The following is a 13,248-nucleotide window of genomic DNA, read 5'->3' on the forward strand; positions in this document are numbered from 1 at the left end:
AGATTTGTTTGAGTCATTCTATTTCTGCAGTTCTTCATGTGGTCAAGTTCCTTCATACACATGCCAATCAGTTTGAAATATACTTCTCTATGCATTAATACAGTAAAATGTTTTGCCCAAATTATGTCACTTTCTCTTTCTGATGTCATTTAAAGCAACAGTACATTTTTATAAAAAAAAATATACAAAGTAGCCTACCAATAAAAATGATTAAAAATAGCATGTTATAGCATGTTATGTTTAAGAAATAGTATTTTCTCATATATCATGTTAACAAGAACAACTGAATTAATAGCTTTAAGCTTTTGAGATTAAAACATTTCTTGCGTCTCATTAAACGTGACTGACGCAAATGGCACCTGTTTCATAAATTGACCATTTTATATTTTTCATAGTCAGAAAGAAAACTCTTTCTTCACTTTGCCAGCAACGTGACACATATTGTTTTCTATCTATCTATTTATATATTTGTCTATGTCTGATTGTCATGAACTGTTCATACAGTGTGGTTGGCATTTTCAAATAGTGTAAATAAATAAACACTGATGAGGTTTTGAGATGACACTGACAGCATTCAGGGAAGCATATCTATGCTCTTTTTTTTAGTTGTGTTGTGAAAAATTGTCAGGTTTTGAAGAAGTTAGTCTGTGTCTGTGTTTGAGGTTCCCCAAGGCTGTGTTTTCTGGCCAGATTCTCAGCGGGTGCGAGTGCCGGCTCAGCGTGAATGTTTGCCTGTGTGTGTATGTGTGAAAGACAGAAAGAGAGAGCAGGTGGATGAGGCTATTCAACACACAGTGCAGGTCAGTCAAATTTCTGAGGAGAGAGTGCTGCACAGTCGGACCTATTACACCCCACAGGACACACTCGTTTTCAGACAAACCTGCACACATACACATGCACACACGCACGTACCCCCCCACACACACACACAGAGCAGAGATGAAACATTCAGGTCCACAAAGTAAAAATCCTCCCCAGGATTTTGTTCCATCTGTTATGACAGCTCAGGTTAGAACAAACTAGCCATTGAGATCTCCAGATGGAACAAAGTCCTGAGGAGGATTTTTACTTTTTTACGACCCTTCAATCACTGCTTCAACTGTTGCTATCTGTCTTTGCTTCAAGCCTTCAGTTCATCATCAGTGCACCAGTGTTTGCATGTGCAGCTACAGCAGGTCAAAAGATGCACCTGAGGACCTCAAATGGAGCATGTTGTTCTTTGGCTTAGCTGATGGTTTCTTATTTAACAGTTTTTTTTCAGGAAGTTCCTTTCCACCCTAACCCTGTGACAATAACACGATAAAATCCATTTGTAAACATATGTATTGGTAAAATTGTGTTCCTGGATTCTCATTAGAGCAACCGTTCATGTTTTTTTTTCTTTCTCTCTCAGAAGACCCATTTATAAAGCCTATATGCAAGTCAACCAACTGGTTGATTTGCCCAGTTCAGGAGATTCGAGGCACGAACTAACAGGACAGTATTACAGGACAGTCACTGTAATACTATAGAAAAAGAACAATCACGTTTACTGTAACTAAATAAAACATGGAGAAATATATCCATCTCATCAGTTACAGCATCATATTCATGGTATATTTGTCAGAGTAAATGTATAGCTGTAGCTGTAGCTACTCAATGCAGTGTTCCCCAGTAAAGCTCGGCTATGATTGCTATGGCAGAAATAATACATATTACCAGCTCATATTCTTGACAAGTCACCAAAAGAATGCACACACACAGACACATACACGCACAGTTTCTGTGTAGAGAAGGTCTGGCAATGGCATTAACACCTGGAATTAACATGCATATTGTATCCAATAATTATCTGGATGCACTTTTACCTGATTCTGTTCACACATCCCACTAATATGCTCTAGTGTGAACAGATGAGATCCGATTTCACTTTCCCATGTAAAAATCTCCACACATACCTAAATTTTGCCTTACAATTTCTCACCCCACACAGGATGAGAAAGGGCAAGGGAGCTAGCGAGAGTAAAAGAGAGAGAGAGAGAGAGAGAGAGAGAGAGAGAGAGAGAGAGAGAGAGAGAGAAAAGATCCAAGTATTTCTGCTTTGTGGTTTTAGTGATCTGATTGCAATCCGATCACAATGCGTTCTGGGCGCATTAACACCTGGCTTGTCATGTGGTCAAATGAAATCTGAACGTGATTCGATTTCCCAGTACGCATGTTAATGCCAGGCATAAGCAGGTTCTGTAAACAGCAGATAAACATGAACCTACATGGGCTAGAGGGGTATAAAGCCTCCCCAGCATTGAGCTGTGGGACAGTGGAACTGTCTTCTCTAGAATGATGGAGCCCCATCCAATACTTTTAAGATGAGTTGGGTAGGAGGTGGGATGGTGACCAGCCAACACCCTGTCCCTTGTCACGAAATGCATTCAAATCTTTACAGCAGTGCTCCAAAAAACTCATAGTAGAAATCCTTCCCTAAACAGTAGAGACAGTTACTTCAACAAAAGCAGGATAAACTCATTAATTAATAGAAATAATGAATGTGCAGTTGTCCCAATTCGTCCCAATTCTGTTGTCCATTTAGTATATAGAGTCCATATTATGTAAAGAATAAATGACTTTAAAGATATGCCAATCTAAAGGTAAAACACAAAATTCAGTCAGCAAGGAAATTGGCAACATGCTTGTGTGTGGTGGTTAGGCTATGCAGATGGTAGTGTCCAATTTATCAATGAATTAATTACTCTAACTGGGCAGCTTAACGGAGTGGATTTTTAGGATAACATAGAGATACATCATATTGTCTGGCAAAAATAGAATTGTTAGGTGCTGTAAAACATAAAAATCGACATTTTGTCTCTTCCCTCCACTTTCAGTGTAGCTTGAAGTGAATGTCTGAGGCATCACGCCAATACACTTCTGTTTCTTTCTCAGCTTTCAGACAGTGATATTGCCATTGCCTTGCCACCTAGTGGATTACACACTTTATTAATTGATGGGAACAAGGTTAAACAGCTAAATATGGGTTTTGTTGCAAGCAATTAGACTGCGAACAAAAGGTTGACCGTGCAGTTATAGTGCAAGGGTTAATGGTTCACTGCTTAAGAAACAGAAGGTCAAAAAGTCCATTTCAGCATCATCATATGTCCATTTCCACAGCTAAAAGCATATTTATTGGAAAACATGATCAGTGGTGTGCACAGTGGAGCATAGTGCCAGTTCAATTGAATTCATTCATTTATTCATTCATTCATCTTCACTGAAACACTGGGTGCAGGAATACCCTCTGGGCAGGGCCAATTACATACAATATGAGAACTGGTGAAATTATATGTAAGATGTCTATCAAGATGAATCACATGCACTTTCTGCATTCTCATACTAGCCAGCCTGTCCCTTTTCGTTACAGCCTCTGCATGATTTCAGACTTGACACTGTGAGTGGTATGAGTAAAAAATGAGTGGAGCACCCCCACCCTCAAACATATCTGCTCTCTCAAATTAGTAAAGATTGCTCTACAAGTATGGCTAGTCTCTTTTTATCTTTTTTTGTTGTTGTTGTTAGACCGGCACACACACATTTACACTTCTCTGTACTTAGTTTCACTCATAATTCTGTGGCGGGGCTGCATTAAACATTCATCTGTGCGGCTGCAGCTCAAAGCAGCGCTCTGACCCCAGCAATAGCTCCTGAATTATGGAGACCACCAATAAAGGTGTTTGCCTTTGATCTGATTCCGAGCTTGTCTCTCCCTCCATCTCTTCTGCTCTCCTTTGTGACTGTCTTTCCTTGTCTCTGTCTCTCTCCTTTCCCCAAATGAGGCACGTCACTCTTCAAAGCACAATAATAAAACGGCAACGTAAACAAGTAACATCCTCGCTGACTGCCTTCCTTCTCACCCTCCTTTTCACATCTACACATCTATTTATATATTTGCTGCTGTCATATCAATTTTCTCTTACACTATTTAAAATGTCAGCTGTAAGCATTTCAAAACAAATGGGCAAATAAAAATGGTCTATAACTGCTTGGAACAAAATCCTGTTACTTTGAAGGTGCTGTAGAAAGGAAAGCTGTATTTACCTGTGAATAGCTGAATAATAAAACACACATATGTCAAACAAAACAGTAAAACAGGCTGATTCCAAACCCCAAGATGCACCCAAAATTTACATACACCCAGCCAACTACCACAAGAGGCTAAATGCAACAGCCACTTTGAGAGAATACGGAAATGATGCTAAAAAGGTTACAAACTATTGATAACCATGATGCACTGCTCATGAAAAACAAAGGCTGACAGGGGGAAATGCTGCTACAGGTATTCACAAGGTGTAGTAACTAGTGAAGCAACCTGGTATCCTTGCTAGGCTAAAAGTACATGTAAGCTGCGCTCAGATCGCAACGAGTTTTCCACAAAAAAACTACATATATTCTGCGAACACGTGACCATGTCTGTTTTGAAAAGTGGAAAACCACATTCTCCAGATCACCCTTTTATTGTACTGCTTTTTGGAGAACATGGATACGGTTATAATAGCAATGTAGAGGATAGCATTTGTTCGTTAATATTTATCTTTGAGGTAAAAACTTTTTGCAAGCAGCACTGGCATAACAAACAAATCCACCATCTGGTTTAATTTACAAGTGAGGAACACTCAGGCCTTCCAGGCCATGATTTTAGGTATTAAAAAATATGTAAATAATTTTAGTTCATTAAATAGAATCAGGCTTATAAAGCTATGCTAAGCTTTGATATATGGATAATGTGAGCCATCAATCTGGCTTAAACCGGCCAATAAAAGCACAGATTGAGGTTTCAAATCTTGGGCATTTTTACCCCAATAAAAGTCATGTCCTATATAATATCAAAGAGTAACTTAAAATACTCAAAAAAAAAAGCAGTACCATTTATGGTTTGGATTAATTGTCCTACAAAGTCCTATCAGAAGGTGAATTACCTAATGTTTTATATTTATTTCAAAATGCCTGCAGCCCCTTACATTGCATGGCCAGTTAATGATGACTGAATCAATGGATATGGTCTAAACCACCATGTTGGAGAGGTATGGGTAAACTAAGGAGACAATAAGAGTGTTTTTAAAAGGAAAGCAGACACTTTTCAGCTCTTACTGAGAGAGATGTCCAGAAAAGCTGCAGCCGCTCTAAATGGAAAGAGCTAAAACAGCTCTGTTTGGGAGAGAAATGGGATATTTTGCCTAACCATTTTGCTGATACAAAAATAAAATGAACAGTAGGAACATGTGTGGAACCACATTCATGATTTTAAAGATAGGGTGGTCCAGGACCCGAGTGGTGGTCCAGGACTCGGATGGCCGTCATTGGCGTCTGCTAGCCGGTGCGGCAGAGCCGGCATTGCAGTGCTTCCCTCCAGGCGCGTTGTTTGCCTGGTGATGTGGCCGGCAGTTTTAAAAAAGGTTGAAAAAAGGTGTGGCTGGCTGTGCATGTGTCAGAAGGGGGTTGGGGCATGTGTTAGTCTTGCCCTCACTAGTGTCAGGGGCGTTGCATGGGAGGGAGAGAATACGTACAGGTTGGCTTTATTAAATAAAAATCTAAAAATTGAATGTATCACTTTGTCATAATTTGCAAAGAAGGTTAATAGTAAGTTGTAGTTGTAGTTGTGTAAGTGTAGCTGACCTAGGAAAATATTTTTTGTATTATTATTTTTTTTACACAATTTGGGGAGGCTGTCTGCCAACATTTCATGATGAATGCATGGATTGAAATGGAAAATATAAAATAGTGATAGTGACTTGTTAATGCACATTTAAGCTAGATTTTGTTTCCTTCTTTCACAAAGTTACAATTTCAAAAAAGTAGGGTCTTGTTTTGATAGTGAAAGTCGTGGATGTGTGTGTATATGGTGGCACTCTTGTCACTTTTCATATTTTCGTTCCACTTTTCCTGTGCCAGCATATCTCACTGTGCATCAGAAGGGAGTATGTGTGTCTCCTCATGTTCTCAGGGTGTATTTTTAATGTTTTTTGGACAGAAGGGTGCCGCTGGAAAATAGCCATAATTTGTCAGGCATTAATAATGCACTGGAGTTGTGCTGCATGCTGGGCTGCATCACCTCTCCTCTCTTCTACTCGTTTTCTTTCTCTGCCCCTCTGCAGCAGGTCTACAATACAGCTTGTGAGTTGCTTTTACACTGTGAAGCTGTGCTGCATGTGATTCAATCAACACACACACAGTTAGCTAACAGCATGTAAGGCCAACATCCAGGTGCTACCTGCTGAGGCGCTTTGGCCCAAGATATCCATAGAAAAATGAAGATAAATAAAAAAATATGTTTAAAAAAGAGAGTGATGTGAGAGGGATGCACACACACACACATACATGCACAGACACCATGCAGTGAGCAGATAGAACAAACAACTTTCATCTCAATGAAGTAGATGCATAAACAGGATAGCATTCCCCTAAAGAGACACACATGCACTATGCATAGAACATGCAGCACAAACAGCATGCATACTCTAGTACAGACCGCAATAATCTACATGTATTCTGCGAATATGTGACCTTTTGATTTGTATTGGAAAGTGAAAAACCACGTTCACCAGTTCACCTTTTACACTACATGGATAGACAAAATGAATTAGCACTTATTATGCTGCTTTTTGGAGGACAAATGATACGGTTATAATAGCAATGCAGAGGAAAGCATGTGTATATTAATATTTATCTTTGAGCTAAAAACTATTTGCAAGCACCACTGGCATAATAAAAAAGTCCTGTGTCCACCATCTGGTTTAATTTACCAGCAGGGAACCCCCATGCCCCTCCAGGACATGAATTTAGGTATTAAAAAATATGTCAATAATTTGTAGTCCATTGAATAGAATCAGACTTCCAAAACTCTTTACATTACATTTTTTCATTACATTTTAATTTGCGTTATTATTATCTAGGTAGATACAGTTAAATGAGCTCTCCCTTGGAATTCACTAGTAAAGCTGAAGACCTAATTCATCAATCTTCAATACAATTACAAAATCACTGAAGAATTAATCAGTCACTGGTGGAACTTTACAAAAAGAGGTGCTATTGAACAATGGAGCAGAATCAGAGGACACTGCAGAATGTGGACATGGCCCTGGTCAAATGAACGGAGACAACAAGGTGTTTCCCATCGGACATTCCTATTCACAATGTTCATGTCACAATATAACAAGTTATTAAATAAATCCAGACCACCTTACATCAAATGATTGAGGACAACAGGAGCACGCTGAAACTCTAGCAAGACTCACATGAATTTATTTCGACATTAGAAATTGTCATGCCTGCCCCTGTTGTCATGTCTGCCTGTGTTTGGTTTTGCCATGTGCTCCCAAGCACATGGCTCTGTTTGTGTCTTATCTGCCCTAGCCACGCCTGTCCATTAGTGTTCCACCAGTGTCTCCTTTGTAGCCACGCCCCCTTGTTAGTCCCGGGTGTCCCTCGTGAGTCTCTTGATAGTGTCTGTATAAGTACCCCTTTGTTTCAGTTGTCCCTTGTCTGGTCTTGTGGATGTATGTGAGAAGATGGGTCTGTTGTGTTCTATGGCCATGGCAGCTCATGGTTTGTAGATTTGGCCTGTTTATGGGATTTATGTGTTAAGTGTTTATTTAGTAAGCTTTGCTTGTTTGGTTTCTCTTTGTTCTGTTTTCTTGTCTGGCATTAAAATATCCTGCGAGTATGTCTGCCTCTGTCCGATGATAAACCGTGACAGTCCATCATATTCAACGCGGTTCAATTGTACTCTTACGCGGTTCAATTGTGATGGGGTTGAAGATTCTAAATCAGCTAATGTTTTTCTATGCTAGAATACAAAATGGTTTTTTTTTCAATTATATATTTCTGCATGTTTCTATGTAAATCGAACCATTAAGCTTGATAAGCATGATCTGAATGTAAACATGTTTTAATAAATAGAGAAGAGGAAAGATAATTGGATGATGTCACTTCCTCAAAAGTATGGTGGAAAGATCAAACCACAAAACATTTACAGTATGTGAATATGGGGTAAATAGGATTGAGAGACACCAGACAATACTGCAGTATATAGCCAATTATATAAATTGTAGAAAAATGCTATTATAATGTCAGTAAATCCAAAAGTGGAATTGTTTTCAAAACATATTTTCTATACTTTAAGTAGTCTACTCAAATGTGATGTCAATTAATGGGGACATGAGACATTGCTGATATTTATCAGAAATCACAAGCTTCAAATATGTATTTAATTTATTTATTTGTTTATTTAAATTATTTGGAATAATTTGCTAAAAACATGTTGATCTATTACATAAATTACATTTTAGTGTTTTTCCTAATTGATAATATTAACCATGTCTTAGAGACATAAATGGTACGGCTGAGATAGCTCTGTGCCAGGAATCCTGCTGAAAGAGTCACTGATAAACTGCTACAAGGTAACACAGACATAACATAGATATATATGTATGTTAAGGTCTTTCGCAAACATTAACCTACATATATATTAAACATGGTATGTCTTTTACAAGTTTTAAAAATTCATGTTTAATCTACAGTAAAGTGCTTTGCTGTTGCTAACATGCTACCAGAAGAGCAGAGCTATCTGTAAAAGAAAAAACGCGTGTCGCAGCAGAATGAAGAAACAGCCACAGCGGAACGAATAAGTGGATACGCTCCACTGTCTGAATGCCCAGTAAACACACTTTATGGTGAGGTGCCTTTATGTTTCAGGTGACCTTCTTTTTTCAGAGCCAATGCCAGGCTCTAGGAATGGAGAATATGTTTACATTTCACACTGTTACCTAAGGACTCCACTGCTCAAGGTCGGACCTTCTCCCCAGGTAAAAAGGAGTGAGGTTATGTCAACGTTTGTGTGTGTGTGTGTTTCTACGTGTGGTGGTAACAAGAGGCAGTATTGGAGAGAAAATCCCAGGTGATGAAAAGACACATGTTTCAGGGGCTGCAGTTTGATTTCTCTAAGACTGAAAGAGAAATGGACTGGCTTGCTCTGGGGAGTGTGGCTTGTTGTGCTTGTTTAGTAAGGTTGCGCTCTTCAACCTGCAGGCGTCTTTGCCTTACATCAAAGAGGGATAACATTGCATTTGAAACCAAAAGCAACGAGTAACAGCAAGAAGACAATTTCTCTTAGTGGTCATGCTGTCATCTCAACCTTGACCTCAATAACAGTGCTTTGAAAGTAAAACCTTTAATATCACTCCACACAGAGTAAAAGTGGCTTTAATTAAAAAATGGCATTAGCTTTATTCATCATAACAAATCATCAATGAATGCCATTTAAAATCTCGAATACAGTATATGGACAAATGTATTTGGACACCTGCTCATTCATTATTTCTTCTGAAAAAGTTTATCCTTCTTTTGTTTGTGTCTCCTCTGATCAAGGAGCATTGCTTTGAGGATTTGATTGCATTCAGTGACAAGATGCGTTAGCGAGTACAGGCTGTTGCTTGATCACCACCCCACCTCATCCCTCAACCACCCAACCTCAACTCCCCAGGTCATCCCAAAAGTATTGGATGGAGCACCAACCATCTACAACACCAACCGCTGTATACCCCTCTAGCCCACACCCAGCATTAGGCATGGTGCCAACTGGTTCATGTTTATCTGCTCCAGAGAGTCCTATTCTGTGGGTAGTACTTCTCTACAGGAACAAGACACACATATATGTGTCAGCAATGGGTGCAACTTAAAGTAGCTGAACGCATTCATTAGAAGCGGTGTCCATAAACATTTGGACAAGTATGTTTGGGTAAGAATCAACACACAGACACACGCATCTACAAACCCAAACACACATTCTCTCAATTTTCTCTTTTTTTATTTATTTATTTTTGGTAGAATAGTGCAATCAAATCTGTCTTCATTTCATCATCATCGATCTGTCGATTCTCTTTACTCTCTTAGTACGCCATGTGGAAAGGCCTAATATATGGCCCATGCATTTGTCATGATGTTTACGGGCCTAGTTATCATTTTTGCAGCCTTTCTTCGACTTGCTATCAGTTCTTTTATGCGAGGTAATAAAGAGAGGTGTCTGAGTGAACGGATGGAGTCTAATGTAATTGAAGTGGAGGATGAAGTGAAGGTAAATAGGCGAGGTGAGACGAGACGCATGCTTTATGTTTATAATAAATGCACCTCCTCTAGTCGTGCTTTATAAGAGAGATGAGCTGTATGAACTGGTGGCTTTGTGTTTACTGTAGGGCGTGGACTCCTGTGTAGGGGGTTGGATTGGTGGTGGTGGGGTGTGGTGGGGTGAGGAACAATGTCACATTGAAGGTCATAAACAATACTGCAGCCATCAGAGCTAATTTTATTGATGACTGATTGAGTAGCAGGGCATGTGTGTTCCTCGTGTCTGAGTATGCATATCTGTTGGAAGTGTAAAAAAAACCCTCAGTGCATGCAAAGGTGGAAGAAGAAAAAAGATGATGAAGAAGAAGAATCAGTAATACAGTGTGTGTGTGTGTGTGTGTGTGTGTGTGTGTGTGTGTGTGTGTGTGTGTGTGTATGTGTATTCTTGGCCAAACTAAATTTCTCAGGCTTTTATAGATAGATGTAGAGTTCAGGAAGAGTAGTGTGATGGGAAGAAGCAGGACCTGAACCCACTTGTTCTGGCACTGATGCTCCTTAGTCTGTATTATCACCTACCGCACTGTAGGTGATCATACAGTGCATGCCTGGGGTAGGAGAAGTCCCTGATGATGCTGCACTCTCTGCACACACAGCACTAGTGGTAAATGTCTCTGATGACAGGGAGCAAATGACGTGCACCACCTTTAGCAGGGCCTTTCTGTCGGCAGGGGAGATGACATACCACAATGTCACACAGTTGGCTGCGCCTTCTTAACCAAATGGTAGGTGTTAATGATCCATCCCTTAGAGATACGGACATCCAGGAACTTGAAGCTGAAGATGTGCTCTACCTTGGTCCTGTTGATTTGGACAGAAGAGTATGCAGAGAAACACCATGCTTCTAAGTGCTAGACCATCTCCCTGCAGGCTTTTACATCATTGTTGCTAATGTGGCCGACCACTGTGGTGTCTCCTGCAGAGTTGATGATGATGATGTTGGATCTGTGCAGTGACACACAGTCATGGAACAGGGAAAAGAGCAAAGGGGCTCAGCACACAGCCCTGCGGTACTCCAGTGTTCAAAGTGAGGCTGGAGGACATGTGACAGGTCCAACCTCACCAAGTGTGGTCTGTTTGTCAGGAAGTCCAAGACCCAGTGGGGGTGCTGATTCCCAGGTAACTGAGATTAGTGACCAGCCTGGTGTGAAGAACAGTGTTCAAGGCAGAGATAAAGTTAATGAAAAGCATTTCAATATAAATGTCCATATTTAGGTATTGGTCAATGCAGAATGAAATGCTGTGGGAAAAAGTACACAAACTGATGGGGATCCATTTGGATCTAGGTGACTTCATCAGGTGACTAAGAATTATTATTCTCTGCTGTGGTCAAGCATGGAACTAACCTCTTCCAGGAGAGAGGCATTGCAGCATGGGAGTCGGTTTTGCAGCATGGGATGGTTTGTAGTCTGTGATTTACCCTGGCTGAGCTGTAGGCCTCAGCATCACCAGATCTGAAAGTAGTGCATATTTCACATGCTTGACTGAGGTGACATTGTCAATACTTGAGCTGATATGAGTTCAGATGGCTGAGGTGTATGTGCCTCAGTCTGGCCAAGAGCACATAGTGGCTTGTAAGGAGAACATACTCCAATCAGTGTTTTTAAAACTGATGCTGTAGAGACTGGCTATACTTTAACTGTCATTGATGTGTTCACACGTTGGAATAAAAAGAGATGGTCAGACTGTCCCAGGTCGGGGACGGGGACAGCCTAATTTGTATAAACATGATCCAAAATGTTGTCTCCTCTGGTTGAGCAGAGGACATTCTGGTGAGGTTTTAGCAACGCAGTTCACAACAAAGAACTCCATCTGGATGCGCAGTTTGTTGCTTGCTGATTGCTATGCTCAGCTTGGCATTAGCATCAGTAGAGTTATAAAATGCAGTGGCAACAACAGCTGAAAATTCTTTGTCTAAATAGAAGGCTTCACACTTAATCACGAAATACTCCAGATTGGAGGAACACTGACTTAGTTACAGTTGCAGTGGATTTTGTACACCATGATTCGTTTACTCTACCATGCTTTTGGGGATGCCATGTTTCAGCCACGTTCTCAACAAAATCATGATGCTAAAGTCCATGATCATTCCCTGTGTTGTAGTCCAAAGTTGCAGTCCGCCTCACAACTGAGAATCGACTCACAACATTGACTCGACACTTCAAATGCTGTAATGAAGAGTTACTGTAATGAAAATGTAAAGATAGTTTTATTTTTTTAGTCTATACCTACACCCAATCTGAACCTAACTTTAACCTTACCTTCTAATCTTAACCTAGCTAATCTTAACAATTATTTCAAATCCTTATTTGTTATGTTAATCGGACTGAAATGAATCTTGAATTTTTCTCCAAAAAGGTCATAAACGGCAGGATTTTACTTCTACATGATCTCCCCGCACTGTTTTATCAATTCTTCTGTGCATCTGTGTGCATGTTGCTCAACAGCACAACTAGTGGATAGTCAAAAAAAAATTACAAATAGATTGTATTTATGGTCTGAAACAATTGACCTATATTGAAAAGGTGTGATCAAACAGAGCATAATATTAGTATATCATATAATAATACTTTTATATGTCAGTATGTTTTAATACTATACACGAGTATTTTTCACTATGGGTGTGATACTGAACAAACAAATAATTTCAATGAAAATGTATGTTTTTATTGACTTTCTTTATGTTGCCATCACTTTTGTGTGATTTAGAATTCTTTCACATCCAAAAACAGTCCAAAAACCTGTTGCTTATACAAACACCAAACACACACATTCAGAGTGTGATTTTCAATTCATCACTCAATAAATGTTGGACCATCAATGTAAGGTGTTGCTAAATGCCTATGTTATCTACGGCATTGCTAAATGAGTGTTGCTTAGTGGGACAGTGGAGCTGGAAGCTAGCTAGAAGGTAACAGCTCCATACACCCCATAACAGATTCAATTGTGGCTGATCAAAGTTCAACTGAGAGATCTGAGGGAGCAAAGTAAACACCAGTGCCTGGTGTTGGAGTGACAAGTAGCCAAAATTGAACCTGTCCAGTGGTGTGTGGTGCTGTTAGCCTGTTAGCTGTCACTGAGCAACTGTCAGTGTAGCTTTTCTTT

This window comes from Salminus brasiliensis, chromosome 2, assembly GCF_030463535.1.
Source record: "Salminus brasiliensis chromosome 2, fSalBra1.hap2, whole genome shotgun sequence".
Lineage (NCBI taxonomy): Eukaryota > Metazoa > Chordata > Actinopteri > Characiformes > Bryconidae > Salminus > Salminus brasiliensis.